This window comes from Macaca nemestrina, chromosome 4 (assembly GCF_043159975.1).
Source record: "Macaca nemestrina isolate mMacNem1 chromosome 4, mMacNem.hap1, whole genome shotgun sequence".
NCBI classification, from domain to species: Eukaryota; Metazoa; Chordata; class Mammalia; order Primates; family Cercopithecidae; genus Macaca; species Macaca nemestrina.
Window position 1 is genome coordinate 126,354,212 of NC_092128.1, and position 17,365 is coordinate 126,371,576.

The 17,365-nt window shown below is 44.6% G+C and overlaps 1 long non-coding RNA gene across 1 annotated transcript; it reads left to right on the forward strand.

Moving 5' to 3' along the window:
• Positions 1–330: 330 nt before the first annotated feature.
• LOC139362878 (uncharacterized) lies at positions 331–17,002 on the forward strand. The gene is made up of 3 exons (XR_011622394.1): positions 331–547; positions 2,018–2,104; positions 16,753–17,002. It is a non-coding gene; the product is annotated as an uncharacterized lncRNA (long non-coding RNA).
• The last annotated feature ends 363 nt before the right edge of the window (positions 17,003–17,365 follow it).

Genomic DNA, 17,365 nt, shown 5'->3' on the forward strand with positions numbered 1-17,365 from the left:
TCTATGAGAATCGAATGCTGCTGCTCATCTGACAGGACATGGAGCTCAGGTGGTCATACAAGCGATAGGAGGGGCTAGAAATACAGATGAAGTTTCCCCTCACTCGCCTGCTGCTCACCTCTGGTTCTATGGCCCTTTGGTTGGAGACCGCTGCTCAAGTGCATTCGAAAGGATCCATCCCATGCCATTCTTCAGAGTCATCTTTACTGTGGCAGTGGTCAACTGTAGCACCCCTAAGCTCACAGGGCATACGCTTCACCTGGCATTTCACCACAATCAATAGTAAGTGGTAGCTTGAGTCATTGTGAGGTCACTTCCTGGAAATCACCAGCATCCTATATCCCATTAGGAAGGAGTTCAGCACTGTTCCATGGATAACCAAACCTATTCCCAAATCCTATCTGTGTGGGTCTATCTCCTGGTACCCTTCCTAGCATCAATTCTGTATTTGTAGGAGTCTAATCAGGAGACACAATCAACTCACAAGTTTAAACTGGAATGAGCAAGGTGGATCACACCTGTAATCTCAGCACTTTGGAAGGCCAAGGTGGGTGGATTGCCTTGAGCTTAGGAGTTTGAGACCAGTCTGGGAAATATGGCGAAATCTCATCTCTACAAAAAACACAAAAATTAGCTATGTGGTGGCACTTACCTGTAATTCCAGCTACGTGGGAGGCTGAGGCAGGAGAATTGCTTGAGCTTGGCAGGTGGAGGCTGCGATGAGCAGAGGTTGTGCCACTGCACTCCAGCCTGGGTGACAGCGTGAGACCCGGTATCAAAAAGAAAAAAATACATATATGTCAATTTAATATAAAAAGTATTAATTTTGGCCAGGCGAAATGGCTCATGCCTGTAATCCCAGCACTTTGGGAGGCCAAGGCAGGCGGATCACCTGAGGTCAGGAGTTCGAGACCAGCCTGACCAACGCGGAGAAACCCCGTCTCTACCAAAAATACAAAATTAGCTGGGCATGGTGGCACATGGCTGTCATCCCAGTTACTCAGGGGGCTGAGGCAGGAGAATCACTTGAACCCGGCAGGCGGAGGTTGCGGTGAGTCGAGATGGCGCCATTGCACTCCAGCCTGGGCAACAAGAGTGAAACTCCGTCTCAAAAGAAAAAAAGGTATTAAGTTTAACAGAGGATCAGCATAATGAGGGACACACTAGCACAAAGTAAAGACATCTCTAGAGAATACAGAACTAGCAGAGGTCAGGCATTATGGCTCATGCCTGTAATCCCAGCAATTTCGGAAGCCTAGACAGCAGGATCGCTTGAGGCCAGGAGTTGGAGACCAGTCAGAGCAACATAGTGAGATGCTGTGTCTACCCAAAAAAAAAAGAACAATATTAGCCAGGTGTGGTGCTGGTGTACACCTGTAGTTCCAGCTACTTGGGAGTCTGGGGTGGGAGGATCCCTTGAGCCTGGGAAGTCTACACTACAGTGAGCCAAGATCATGCCACTGAACTCCAGCCTAGGTGACAGAGTAAGACCCTGTCTTAGAAAAAGAAAAGAAAGTGTTAATCCCCCTATGGGAATCTCCTCTTCTCCTGCCCTCTCAGGAACCTCACTTGTCAGTTCTTCCTCCCACTTTCCTGTATCTTTAACCTATCCCCCACTTTTAGCTCCTTCCCACCATCATTTAAATTACTCAAACTTCTTCTATTTTAAAAACCTCTTCCTAAACTCAGTGAGAGGTCTCCTGCACACCCACTGAGCCATCTGCTCCCCTTGGTGCCTTCGCTATAGCAGCCTGAACCATGTCTCTAATCCATGAATCTCATCACGTTACTCCCCCATTTACATCACTTCTCCTTGCCTCCGGGATTAAGTCCAGACTCCTTAACAGCCCCTGCTCTGCCCTGCCTTGCAAGGCAGCCTCACTGCTTGCCCCTCTCCATTTCACCTACTATGGAGTCCAGCTGAGCCTCATCTTTCTCCTCTGGGACTCTCTGAAGTGGGTGATGCCCTCTGCTTATAATACGCTTCCCCTTAAACCTCTACTCTCTTCCTGGCTAGCTTCGGCTCCTCTGTCACTTGTCCGCTTTGGCATCACCTCCTCACGGAAGACTTCCTTGACTCCCCAGATTCTCAGGAGCATGGCAGGTGAGGTGCTCCTCCCATGAATGGACGGAGATTAGGGAGAGTGTGTTATTCATGCTTAATTCACCAGTGCTTAGCTCAGTACCTAGCACAAAACAGTTACTGTGGTAGCCAAAGTAATAACCCCCACCCCCACCAATTGTTCATGTCCTATGTTACACAGCACAATTGCATAGGAAGGGGGAATTAAGAGTGCAGATAAAATTAATGTTGAAAATCAGCTGACCTTAAAACAAGATTATCCTGGAATATCTAGAAGAGTCCATGTAATTACAAGCATTCTTTAAAAGTGGAAGAGGGAGGCAGAAGGTTAAGAACCAGAGACGGTGGGCACAATGGCTCATGCCTGTAATACCAATACTTTGGGAGGCCAAGGCAGGAAAATCCCTTGAGTGCAGGAGTTCAAGGTCAGCTCTGGCAACACACTTGAGGCCCCATCTCTACAAAAAAATCACAAGATTCACTGAGTGTCATGGTGCTCACCTGTGGTCCCAGCTACTGGGAAGGCTGATGTGGCAGGATTGCTTGAGTTTGAGGCTACAGTGAGCCGTGGTTGGACCACTGAACTCCATCCTGAGTGACAAGGCAAGGTCCTATTTCTAAAGAAAAAAACGACATTGGAATCAGGGTCCCCTCCATCCTAAGGTGCCTACAAGGCATCTCTCTCTGCAAACGAGTAAACATCATCTTCCAACTCCTCACAGAGTGGAGGAGCAGGAAAACTCCCTCACCTCATTTCTGTGCCACTTGGGAGGTCTGGACAGCCCAATAACCAGCTCCTTGCTGATGATGCAATCAGGAAATGGCTCGAGTTGAGCTAAGGAGAATTTGGATCCTTCTTTTGGTTCTCAACAGGCAGGGTAGGGGCCAGGCATGGTGGCTCATACCTGTAATCCTTGTACTGTGGGAGGCCAAGGTGAGAGGATTGCTTGAGGCCAGGAGCTCAAGACCAGCCTGGGCAACATAGCAAGACCTCGGTGGCATGCACCTGTGGTCCCTATTACTTGGTAGGATGAGGTGGGAGGACTGATCACTTGATCCCAGGAGTTTCAGACACAGCCAGACCATGTCTCAAAAAGTTAAAAAAAAAAAAAAAAGAGAGAGAGAGAGACAGACTATAGGCAGGCACCACCACATTTGACTAATTTTTAAATATTCTGTAGACACAAGGTCTTGCTAGGTTGCCCAGGCTGGTCTAAAACTCCTGGCATCAGGCTGGGCATGGGGGCTCATGCTTGTAATCCCAGCACTTTGGGAGGCTGAGGCAGGCAAATCACCTGAAGTCAGGAGTTCGAGACCAGCCTGGCCAACATGGTGAAACTCCGACTCTACTAAAAATACAAAATTAGCCGGGCAGTAGTGGCGTGTACCTGTAGTCTCAGCTACTTGGGAGGCTGAGTCAGGAGAATCACTTGAACCTGGGAGGCGGAGGTTGCAGTGGGCCAAGATCGCACCACTGCACTCCACTCTGGGCCACAGAGTGAGACTCTGTCTGAAAAAAAAAACAGAAAACAAACTCCTGGCATCAACACATCTTCCTGTCTTAGCCTCCCAATGCCCTGGGATTATATTGTTTCCTATAATTGAAGACACTTGTTCTTATACTGCTTTAAGGTATAAAAGAAAAAACAAAACATAATGACAAATGTTGGTGAAGGCCAGGCATGGTGGCTCAGCCTGTAATTCCAGAACTTTGGGAGGCTGAGGTGGGTAGATCACTCAAGGCCAGGAGTATGAGACCAGCCTGGGTGACACGGTAAAATCCGATCACTCCAAAAAAATATAAAAATTAGCCAGGCATTGAGATGAGAGAATCACTTGTGCCTGGGAGGTCAAGGCTGCAGTGAACTGTGATGGTGTCATTGGGCTGCAGCCTAAGAGACAGAGAAGCCCCTATCTAAAAAATAATAATAATGTCAGTGAAGATGTGGAGGAATTGGAACCCACATACATTACTGGTGGGAACATAAAATCGTGTAAACACTGGGTATTTCTTTTCCTGTCATTTCAATTGGTTTTTTTTTTTTTTTTTTTTTTTTTAATCAAGACAGGGTTTCACTATCTTGCCCAGGCTGGTCTTGAATTCATGGGCTCAATTCCTCCCATCGGAGCCTCCTGAGTAGCTGGGATGACAGGTGTGAGCCATCACACCCAACTGGTGTAGCCACTTAAGAAAACAGTCTGGCAGTTTCTCAAAATGTACAGTCATCATATAATGCAACAACTTCACTCCTAGGCATATATCCCAGAGAAATAAAAATATATATATCCACACAAATATATATTGTACAACAATCTTCAGAGCAGCATTATTCATAATGGCCAAAACATGAAGACAACCCAAATGTCCACCAACTGATGAACAGATAAACAAAATGCAGCGTGTCTCTACCACGGAATATTACTCAGCAATAGGACGATGAAAGGTTGATACACACTATGACATAAAGGAACTTTGAAAACATTGTGCTAAGAGGAAAAAAAAGCCACAAAAGATCACATATTGTACAATTCTATTTGTCCAGATTAGGCAAATCTATAGCGACAAAAAAATGAATCAATGGTTGCCTAAGGCTGGGGGCCAAGGCAGGTGGGGGGAGTAGGAGGTAGTGGCTAAGGGGTATGGATTTCTCTATAGGGTAATAAAAGATTCTAAAAGTGACTGTGGTGATCGATGCACGGCTCTCTTGAGTATTCTAAAACCTACTGAATTGCAGATTTCAGTAAATAAAGTGAATGGCATGTGAATAATATTTTAATAAAGCTATTATTTAAAATAATAGCACAGGTAGTCATGCTTGCCTGTAATCCCAGCACTTTGGGAGGCTGAGTCAGGAGGATCACTTGAGGTCAGGAGTTTTGAGCCTAGTGTGAGCAACCTGGCAAGATCCCATCTCTATGATAAAAAATGAAAAAATTAGCTGGGCATGGTAGCACACGCCTGTAGTCCCAGCTATTTCGGAGACTGAAGTGGGAGAACTGCTTGAGTCCAGGAGTTTGAGGCTACAGTGAACCATGACCATGTCATTGTACTGCAGCCTGAGCAACAGAGCAAGACCCTGTCTCTAAAAAGGAAGGAAAACAAATGCAAGTTTGTATCACTTTGTGAGTGCAGCCAAGTTGGAGGAGAAACAGACAAGAACAAAAGAGCACTGAATAACCAGGGTGAGTGGCTGGTTAGGCTCGGTTGCTAGCTAAGTGGTTTGTAAAGAATTCATTAGTAAAGTTACAGCTCTGGGGACAGTCACGCAAAGAATGAATGCTAAATTCATTACAAATGCCCATGGTCTTTCTTTACATGCCTTCTAGTGAAAAATTCCTAAGTGCCTAAATAGCAAGTCTGCAACAATACCAGCTGTTTATTAAAGACTACGAAAAAGAAATGGAGGCCAGGCCTGGTGGCTCACGTCTGTAATCCCTGCACTTTGGGAGGCTGAGGCAGGCAGATCACCTGAGGTCAGGAGTCCAAGATGAGCCTGGCCAACATGGTGAAACCGTGTCTCTACTGAAAATACAAAAATTTGCTGGGTGTGGTGGCGGACACCCATAATCCCAGCTACTCAGGAGGCTGAGGCAGGAGAACTGCTTCAACCCAGAAGGCAAGAGTTACAGTGAGCTAAAATTGCACCACTGCACTCCAGCCTGGGCGACAAGAGCAAGACTCTATCTTAAACAAAAAAAAGAAAAAAAGAAATGGCATCTTCTTCAAGAATGACATAGTTTTTCATGATAAAGCTCTAATTTTGCATTTGTTCAAGTATTGATTAGATTTACCCAATATGACACCAATCTTGGATAAAGTACAAACAACACAATTTCATTTTCTCAATAATCAAAACTGACTAGGTAGTCTAATATCAATTCCGATCTTATTAAACAATGATCAGATTTTTAAAATTATGGAATGATGGAGCAAATAAGATGTTACAACCTGTTCCAAGGGGAATTCCAAAACCCACACATATCTGAGACCATCAAGTATGATGAAATATACTTGATTACTATACTGAAAAATAAACTGATTATAAAGCCAACAACAGTTGGGCAGGGGTCTCCTCATCCACAGCCACACAAACCTGATCATGCAGCTATGTGGTTGCAAGGCCTACATAGCCTAGAAGGGACTGGTCTGACTTGGGATTTCATTTCATTTGTATTTGTATTTTGAGACAGGTTCCCACTGTGTCACCCAGGATGGAGTGCAGTGGTATAATCATAGCTCACTGCAGCCTTGACCAACTGGGCTCAAGAGATGCTCCTGCTTCAGCTGCCCCAATACCTGGAAATACAGGCAAGTACCACCATGTCAGGCTTTTTAAAAATTATTATTAATTTTTTTTAGAGAGAGAAGTCTTAATATGTGGCCCAAGCTGGCCTCAAACTCCTAGCCTCAAGAGATCTGCCCACCTCAGCCTCCTGAGTAGGTATACACCACCATGCGCCGCTATATTTATTTTATTTTATTAAATTTCTTTCTTTTATTTTTGGAGAGAGGAGGTCTTACTATGTTGCCCAGGCTGCTCTCAAACTCATGGCCTTAAAACATACTCCCATCTCTACCTCTCAAACTGTTGGAACTATACGTGTGAGCCACTGCCCCTGGCCTTACTTAGGATTTTTTTTATCTAGCATCTTTTACTTGGTAGGATTGGGAAAGGCAGTAGGGTTTTTTTTTTTTTAATTACTTAATAATTCAATTAGAATCAAACTCAACCTTGACCCCTGCCTTCTCTCACAGCTCACATCCAGTCTGTCAGGAAATCCTATTGACTGACTTCAACATGTATCCAGGCTCTGACCATCTCTCACTACCACTGTGCACCAGGTCAGGACCACTATCATCTCTCACTGGGATGTTGCCACAGCTTGGCCCCCATGCTTCTACACAAATCTTCCCAGAGTCTTTCTCAACTTGGCAGCCAGGGTGTGCTTTAAATCAGGAGACAGGTCATGTCGCCTCTCTGCTCAGAACCCCTCGGTGGTTCCCATTTTAGTCAGAGTAAAAGCCAAAGCCCCAGGAATAGCATCCCAGGGCTTACACGATCTGTACCGATCCCAGCCCAGCAACTCCCTGGCCTCCTCGCCAACTTCGCTCCCTCTCTCTCTTTGCTCCACTGGCCTCCTTCCAGAGCCTCAGACACACCAGGGAGTTTCCTCCTAATGCCTTTATCCTGTTGACTCAGCCTACAGAGCTCTTCCCTCAGCACTTCGGCCAGCTCCATCATCTGCTTCAAACTTTTGCTCAATATTCACTTACGAGGCCAACACTGACCACTCTACTCAACATTGCCATTTGTCCCCATTCCCATCATGCTCATTTCTTTCTTTCTTTTTGAAACAAGGTCTTGCTCTATTGCCCAGGCTGGAGTACAGTGGTGCAATCATAGCTCACAGCAACCTCAACCTCCCGGGCTTAAACAATCCTCCCACCTCAGCCTCTCTAGGAACTGAGACTACAGCTGCATGCCACAATGTCTGGCAATTTTTTTTTTTTTTTTTTTTTTTTTTTTTTGAGACAGAGTCTCAGTCATCCAGGCTGAAGTGTAACAACGCGATCTCGGCTCGCTGCAAAGTCTGCCTTTCAGGTTCAAGTGATTCTCTGCCTCAGCTTCCCGAGTAGCTGGGATTACAGGCACCACACCTGGCTAATTTTTGTATTTTTAGTAGAGATGGGGTTTCACCATCTTGGCCAGGCTGGTCTTGAACTTCTGACCTCATGATCCAACCCCCTCAGCCTCCTAAAAGTGTTGGGATCACAAATGTGAGCCACCGCGCCCAGCCTTTTTTAAAAAAAACTTTTTTAGACATGAGGTCTCATTATGTTGTCCAGGCTGGTCTTAAGCTGCTGGGCTCAAGCGATCCTCCTACCTCAGCCTCCCAAAGTGCTGGGATTACAGGCATGAGCAACTGTAACATAAAGCCCCAGCTTCATGTTCATTTCTTCTTGCTGCTACAACAAACTACCCTATATTTAGTGGCTTGAAACACCACAAATCTACCACCTTACAGTTCTGGGGTCCAGAAGCCCAACTAGGTCTATTAAGGCTCAAGTCAGGTGTCAGAAGGGCTGCATTCCTTCTGAAGGCTCTAGAGAGAATGTGCTCCCTTGCCTTTTCCAGCTTCTAGAAGCCACCCCCATTCCTTGACTCATCTTGAAGATGGCCCCTGACTCCATATTCAAGGCCAGAAGTGCAGCATCTTCAAATCTCCCTCTCTGACCTCTTCTTCCATCACCACATCTCCTTCTCTAATTCTGACTCTCCTACCTCCTCCTTTCTCTTATAAAGATCCTTGATTGGTGGGCATGGGGGCTCCCAACTGTAATCCCAACACTTTGGGAGGCCAAAGAGAAAGGAACGCTTGAGGCCAAGAGTTCGAGACCAGCCTGGGGAACATAGGAAGACCCCCGCCTTTATAAAATTCAAATTAAAATCAGCTGGACATGGTGATGCACGCCTGTAGTTCCAGCTACTGGAGAGGCTAAGGTGGAGGATCGCTTTAGCCTAGGAGGTCAAAGCTGCAGTGAGCTATGATCACATCACTACACTCCAGCCTCAGTGGCAGAGCGAGACTCTGTCTCAAATGTAAGAAAAGAAATATACATTTGGTCTCTGCCCCTGGTTCCTGGCATAGAACTTCTAAAGCTCTTATAAAGTCCTTAGTGACGGAGGTAATAGGAGCATTTTCTGTTTTAATATTCAGTCTTAGTCCCAGTTTCCTGACACAAGGGCCTCTGAGGTCTTTCAGATCTGCAGCATGGTAAGAATGCATGTGGGCTGCTGTTGAGCTGACAGAGTGGCTGCAAGCTCCCAGACTGCTTCAGGAGGAGGGCTGGCTGCCAGAGGAACCAACCACATTTTTTTTTTTTTAAACGGAGTTTGGCTCTTGTAGTCCAGGCTGGAGTGCAATGGCACAATCTCAGCTCACTGCAACCTCCGCCTCCCAGGTTCAAGCAATTCTCCTACCTCGGCCTCCTGAGTAGCTGGAATTATAGGGATGTGACACAACGCCCAGCTAATTTTTGTATTTTTAGTAGAGATGGGGTTTCACCATGTTGGTCAGGCTGGTTTCAAAATCCTGACCTCAAGTGATCTGCACGCCTCGGCCTCCCAAAGTGCTAGGATTACAGGCATGAGCCACTGCGCCCAGCCCCAACCACATTTCTTGAGGCTTGGAACTTTCAGCCTCACCTGCCGAACTCCAGGAGGCAAAAGGGACTGGAGATTGACTTAGCTACCAATGTCAATCAATCATGCCTCCATAAAAACCCAAACAACAGGGTTTGGAGAACTTCTGTGTCGCTGAACACAAGGAGGTGCTGGGAGGGTAGTGTGCTCAACAGAGGGCATGGAAGCTCTGTGCCTCTCCCCACTTACCTTGCCCTGTGCACCTCTTTCACTGGCTGTTCCTGAGATGGAGCCTTTACATTGAGCCAGTAACAGAAAATAAGCTGGCCAGATGAGGTGGCTCATGCCTGTAATCCTAGCACTTTGGGAGGCAGAGGTGGGGGGAAATCACTTGAGTCTAGGAATTTGAGACCAGCTTGGGCAACATAACAAGACCCCATCTATACAAAAAATAAAAGAAATTAGCCAGATGTGGTGGTGGGAACCCTGTAATTCCAGCTACTTGAGAGGCTGAGACAGGAGAATCACTTGAGCCCTGGAGGTTGAGGCTTCAATGAGCTATGATTGCACCACTGCACGCCAGCCTGGACAACAGAGCAAGGCCCTGTCTTTTAAAAAAAAAAGAAAGAAAGAAAAGGAAAAACCTGTTTTTCTAAGTTCTGTGAGTTGTTCTAGCAAATAACTAAACTGAAAAAGAGAGTCATGGGAAACCCTGATTTCTAACTGGTTGGTCGAAATACAGGTGACAACCTAGGACTTGCAATTGGCATCTGAAGTAAGGGTGGTCTTGTGGGACTGAGCCCCTAACCTGTGAGGTCTGCACTAACCCCAGGTAGTGTTGGAATGGAATTGTGGAATACGCAGTTGGTATCCAGAGAGTTGGAGAACCGGTGTAGAAACTCCACACATACATTTGGTTAGAAGTGTGTGAGTAGAGAAAAACATGAGTTCTTCTCTCACCTGTCTACCTGCTTAACTGCATAGGAGAGACAATGCATGGTGCTCATGAACAAGGCAAGCATTAAAGTCAGACCAGACCTAACATTTGACTCAGTCTTAATATCCATGTGAGCTTGGGCAAATCGCTCATTAACCCCAAGTCTTCATCATTTCATGCATAAAATGGGGATAACTGTGGCACCTACCTATTTTTGTGAGAATTAATGAAATACTATGCTTGATGTTATTGTGATCATCACACTCTTTGACAAGGACAGTGATGCATGATAACACAAAAACTTAGAAACTGTAATGAGGTCTCGGGCAAAATTCCATACAAGCAAATTACTGTCTCTACAAAGCATTCCTGCCACACTTAATTCACCATTCCCTGAACAAAATGTGCCATCTTCATTGTCCAGGTCTGTACAGTGCTGGTTTCCCTGCCTGGGCTGCTCACTCCATCCCATCCCAGCCCATTCCTCATCCCTCCACGTCCCTCTTCCCTCCCCACTCTCATACAACTCTTCCTCATCTTTCAGGACCTGGCTTCAATGTCACCTTAACTGGAAGCTTCTCTCACCCTCCAGAAGAGCTTCCCATTGCACTTGATGCATGCACTATTACTTGATCATTTCTGAGTTATAGTCCAAGTCTTTTCGTACCTGGATAACATGTTGCCCAGTCAGTGTCTCTTCCTGGATTCAGAAGTCTTTCATGGTAGATCCAGCTGGAGTGACAAAAACACATTCTTTAAAAAAAAAAAAAAAAAAAGAAAAGAAACAAGAGGGATGACACAGACAGACATCAGTACTTAAAAGTTTTAAATGGTATGTGAAAAACAAACAAAATACAAGGGCTTCCAGCAGAAACATAGGAGGGAAAGTGTTACTGGGAAATATAACAGAAGGTTACTTTTTATTTTATTTTTAGAAAAAGGGTCTTGCTCTATCGCCTAGGCTGGACTGCAGTGGTGCAATCACAGTTAGCTGAAGCCTCAACCTCCAGGGCTCGAGCAATATTCCCATCTAATTTTTATTTTATTTAAGAAACAGTCTTGCTCTTACCAAAGCTAAAGTGCAGTGGTGTGATCATAGCTTACTGCAGCCTCACCCTTCTAGGCTCAAGTGATCCTCCAGTCTTAGCCTCCCCAGTAGCTGGGACTATAGGTGTACAGTGCAATGTGTAGCTCAATATTTTTTTTAATTTTTAGTAGAGACAAAGTGTCGCTATGTTGACCAGGCTGGTGGTGATCTCCCACACTCAGGCAGTTCTCCCACCTCAACCTTCCAAAGTGCTGAGATTACAGGTGTGACCTGCCTGTAACACCACAGAGGTGTGACCTCACACCTGGCTGAGGGGGTTAATTTTTAATTATATAAAGAACTCAAAGCAAATATTAGAAGGAGCCTAAGTGCCTACAGCAGCTGATGAGTAAACTGTGATACATCTATATAACAAAATATTATGCAACCATGAAAAGGATTAAGATAGATCAATAGGTATTGGCACAAATGTCCACGAAATATGAAAATGTGAAGTGATGTTCAATCACCATGTATGTGTCTTGAAGGATATGGCCCATTTTCTCAATAGCAATTATTTCCTGAGATAAGACTATGGGTCTAAAGACTGAAGGAAATTTTTCACTTATTTATTTAAAAGTATTTACTGTTTTTATAATTTAATAAAAGATTAAACAGATCATCGCATTAGTAAAAGACAAATTAATTCCATAAATAAATGGAAAAGACATGGACAGCCCAGGCATGGTGGCTCACACTTATAATACTAGTATTTTGGGAGGGGGTGGTGGGGGGATCGCTTGAGGCCAGGAGTCCCAGACCAGCCTAAGAAACAAAGCAAGACCTCGTCTCTACTAAAAATTAACAAAAAATTGGCCAGGCATAGTGGCATGTGCCCATAAACCCAAGTACTGAGGTGGAAGGATCACCTGAGACCAGGAGGTCAAGACTACAGTGAGTTGAGACTGTGCCACTACACTCAAGCCTGGGAGACAGAGCGAGACTTCATCTCAAAAAAAGAAAAAAAAAAAAAAAGGGACAATAAAGAAAGAAAGCTAAGAAGCTAACACAAGGAAAGATAAAACGTGTGACAAATAGGCTGGGTACGTGGCTCACGCCTGTAATCCAGCACTTTGGGAGGCCGAGGCGGGTAGATCACGAGGTCAGGAGTTTGCGACCAGCCTGATCAATACGGTGAAACCCCATCTCTACTAAAAATACAAAAATTAGCCAGGCGTGGTGGTGTGTGCCTGCAATCTCAGCTACTCAGGAGGCTGAGGCAGAATTGCTTGAAACTGGGAGGCAGAGGTTGCAGTGAACCAAGATCATACCACTGCACTAGAGCCTGGGCGACAGAGCGAGACTATGTCTCAAAAAAAAAAAAAAAAACAAGGTGACAAAGTAATATGAAGTCTTTTATTTATCACACAGAAAGTAACTTGTTAAATTATAATACCTGTGCCAGTGAAAGTGCAGTGAAATGGCCATTTTCTTGTACTATCACTGGTGTTTAAATTGTATATAAACCTTCCAGGATAAAGCTTGGACATTTTTTTAAAATAATACAGACAGTTACTCATTATACTGCCTCCTCCAACTCCTGGCCTCAAGCAATCCTCCCACCTCAGCCTCCCAAAGTGCTGGAATTATAGGCTGACAGCCACCATGCCTGAAAGCTTGGCGATTTACATCAAGGGTAATAAGAATGCTCATACCCTGTCACTCACAGTAATCTCACTTCCGGAAATATCATCTTTGGATACAATTCAACCTAAACAAAAGGTGATATGCACAAACACAGTGAAAATCTGGGAGTAATTTTTTTCTCATTTTTTAAAAAATATGGAATGCTTCACAAATTTGCATGTCATTCGTTCACAGAGGCCTATTGTTCCAACTTAAGTACATGTGCCACTGAAGCAAGCATGAGTAATTTAAGATAGAGTGGTTAAGTGAAATAAGGAAGAGATATGGGGAATTTAAAAAATCTGTGGTACTTATAGGCACCTAGTAACAGCTCAGCAAATTATTATTTTTATGGTAATTTCACTCAATTAAAAATTGTCATTAAAAATTACCATTGTCATGGAACATAATGTATCCTACAGTATAATTGTAAAAACAGATACAATTTGTCCCTTGGCATATGGGGGGATTAGTTCCAGCTACCCCATTTCTGTGTATACCAAAATCCATGCCTACTCAAGTTTTCAAAGTCAGTCCTGTGGAATCCAAATATTTAAAAAATGGGAAAATTAGTGAGGTGCGGTGACAAGCACCTGTAGTCCCAGCTACCTGTGAGGTTGAGGCAGGAGGACTGCTTGAACCCAGGAGGTTGAGGCTGCAGTGAGCCATAATTGCACTACTGCAGTCCAGTCAGGGCAACAGAGTGAGACAGAAGGTTCACTTTTTAATAGAATTTTTCTGTTCACTTGAAGATATGGTCAGGACTGTGGCATAGGAAAATTTTTCATAAAATAACTATCTAATCCAATTAATGCTGGAGTTGGGGACAGAAAACGTTTTGGTGACTATTTATTCCTTCACTTGCTGTTATATAAACTATTGCCAGTAGGCACTTACTAACCAGAAGTGTCATCTCAGAGCTACTCACAATGAAAGGTGACGTCTGGGGCTCAGGTGTGTTGAGGTCCCCATGCCTGGGCTATGGGTGCTGAGTGGGACTTACTTGTCCATCCATTTTCTCTATTCCAGCACTGGGAAACTTGGGTTTATCCATCTTGATAAGATGTCATTGAAATTCCACTTGGCAAGAACCACGAATGGAAGAAAGGCCATGAAACCACAGGACAGTACTTGTTCTCAAGGGACTCTTTAGCTTAAGTGGCTCTGTAAAAGAGAAAGTATATTGTTGAAAAATCATTGCAGGTCAGGTGAGGTGGCTCATACCTATAATGCCAGCCACTGGGAGACAAAGGCAGGAGGATCCCATGAGGCCAGGAGTTCAAGACCAGCCTGGGCAACACAGTGAAACCTCATCTCTACAAAAAATTAGGAAATGAGCTGGGTGTGGTAACACATTCCTATACTCCACGCTACTCTGGAGGCTGAAATAGGAGGATCGCTTGAGCCCAGGAAGTAGAAGCTGCAGTGAGCTCTGATCTCACCACAGAACTCCAGCCTGGGTGACAGAGTGAGACCCTGTCTCAACACACACACACACACACACACACACAGACACAGACACACACACACACACACAAACACACACACCCTCATCTCAGTCTGCCCAGCCTTGACTAATCAAAAGGGTCTTCTGGTTACAGAAGAAGTATGCTCTTTTATAGGACAGGGAGAGACCAGCAAGCTTGTTCACAGCCTTTTCCTCATCCTCTGCTTAGTTTCCAAGAACCCTCACAGTGAAAACAGAGTCCCTGGGAAAACAACCTAAATCTTCAGGTTACCAGGGGAGAAATATGCCTCCTTTGTCAATTAATAAATGGAACACCTGCCTTAAAATCCAGGGAGTTCTGCTAGAATGAATCACTCCCTAAGACCTTGACCTATGCAGGGAACACGAAAAACTGGAGTTTAACCAGGCGCGGTGGCTCACGCCTGTAATCTCAGCACTTTGGGAGGCCGAGGCGGATGGATCATCTGAGGTCAAACCTGGCCAACATGGTGAAACCCCGCCTCTACTAAAACTACAAAAATTAGCTGGGCGTGGTGGTAGACGCCTGTAATCCCAGCTACTCCGGAGGCTGAGGCAGGAAAATCACTTGAACCCAGAAAAGGCAGAGGTTGCAATTACTTCTAGAAGAATTTCCATTAGCCCTTTGAAATCCTTCAACATTCATTAAGGTCAAAGAGTTGTCACCTAATTTAATCTGATGGGCATGTGACCAGAGTCTTTCTAGGGAATAGAGACTCCCAAACTGTTCAGCTGGGAAGTGAGGAGATAATTTATTACTCAAAATCAAAGGGAAACGAAAAGAGGCCAACCTAGAGCATCATTATTCTTTCTTGGCAGGGAATGGATTCCAGAGTCATTCTGTGACCTTTACGTTCTGTGACCTCCTTATTAGCATCTAAAAGCTTCCAGTGTAGGATGCAGCCAGCTAGGTTCTCTTCTAATGTAATAAAATCTGCTTCAGCAAAGCTTATGCAGAGCCATCTCCAGACTCCAGAAATAATAGGCTATAAATTACAGGATCTCCCATTTGATATAATGAAGTATAAGCACGCTCCTGAATGACTCCTCTACATACTACTCTGAGTGACTTGAAGTGAATTTGATACAAGTACTGGAGCGAGCGCAAAGCAGAGCTACATCTAGGATTAATGTGCTTGGGCCCAGCTCCTCACTACTCACCTATGAGTACAGTTCCAGAACCTAAGTAGAGGGTGGGGGAACAAGGCTCCTGGCTTTTTTCCCTAATGCCTGCCATCTCTTTCAGATTTCTTATTTCTTTGCAAAGAAACTAAACAGGCTCGACTAAAAAAACTAAACGATTAAACCCTACACAGAGAATCTCCAAAAATTCACAAAATATCATTCAAGACTGTTAGAAAGACAGCCTTGAGGATAACTTGATGTACCAGTGATCTACAATATTTGGGATCATTCCAAATTCCCGTCAAGGATCTGCCTATATCAACACAGGGACAAAGGACCAACCATTCAAATAGGCCCTGCTGCCAAAATGCCATCTCTTCATATTGTTCCATTTAACAAAACTGCAGCCTGTCATCTATCCTTAAGTCCCTTGGCCAATGGTACAGAGCCAGAGTATGCTACTCCCTAGCAGGAAATCAACAGGATGACCTACTAAACACCATTCAGAAGATGCTAAGGCCCATGAATTGCAACAGGAAAGAAAAGACACATAATTAGTCAGACAGCTACATGCTGGGCCAAAAATGCACTACAACCCCCACCCAATTCTGCCTAATCCTAGCTGGGCTGACACCAACCTGATGAGACAGGCCTGTAAGATCTCAAACTAAAACAGAAACTCCTGAACTGGGTTCTTGAGAACCCAGGAAGCAGCAGTAAACCATTAAAGAACAATTAAGGTCTGGAGGTGAGGGGGGAGTTTCAGATAAATGAAATGCTGGTAGAACACAGGGCCCAAAGGAGCAAAAGTTAACCTAAGCCCAGGTAGAACCTTGTTTACCAGAGTACTAGGCACGGGGTGTGGCAACTATTCTAACCAAAGAGGCTCCACTGGGGTTGGGTTAGCAATCCAAGGTATGGTATGCATAGGGCTGGTGGAATTCAGGGGGACTGAAACAAAAGCTTCAGAACCAGAAAGACTATATCTGGGGACAGAGCACAAAACTCTCAAGAGACGAATCTTTGTAAGAGTGAGGCAGAACTATATAGCAGTTTCAGGAGATCTGCTGGTGCCCAGCAAGAGCTCCAAATGGGCTATATGCAGGGATGCAGGCTGTAGTCTCAGAAGAGGAGGTTCACAAAAGTCATTCAGTCCAAGACCCCAAACTGTGTTCTCTACTAACAGGAATTAAGGCCCCCTAGAGAAATGGCTGACTCCATGGATGGTACAGTATATTGATCCTGGAACATCTTTTTTGACAGAAAGCAAGGAAGTCATCAAAGTCCAACAGGATCACATCAAAAAGACAGGAGCGTCAACTTGAAGAGATAATTATTAACCTCGATGAGACAATGTAAGCATCCAAAACAATAAAGACAACAATGGCCTGAAATACATCAAATGCAAACCATAATCTATGAGTTCATGATGATATTCAGAAAAAAAATCTATTGGTCACTAGAGGGAAGGTTACTAGGTCACTAACTTACTACTCTGAAAAGTGACTTAAAATGAGAGGTAGCGTGGAGCTATTTATTCAGTTTTTCCCTTACAAACATAAATTTTTAGGGAGATGAAAGTAGATGAAACAAATCTGGAAAAATGGAGGTAACTGCTTAATCGGAGGGTTGGGTACGTGGAGGTTCATCCTATTTCTTTTGTGTATGTTTGAACCCCCTACAAAAAAAGCACAAGACAGAATGTGAGCCAAGCAGCTTAGGGTTTAGGCAAGGCTTCTGCCTACAAGAGACACTAGGATATGAGGGGTAGTTTTAGCCCTGATGGGCTGAGCCAACTGGAGGTACATAGGGTGGTGCTAAATTGCAGAGGTATCATGTTGCCCAGCACTTGATCGAATCCTAGATGCTAGGACTG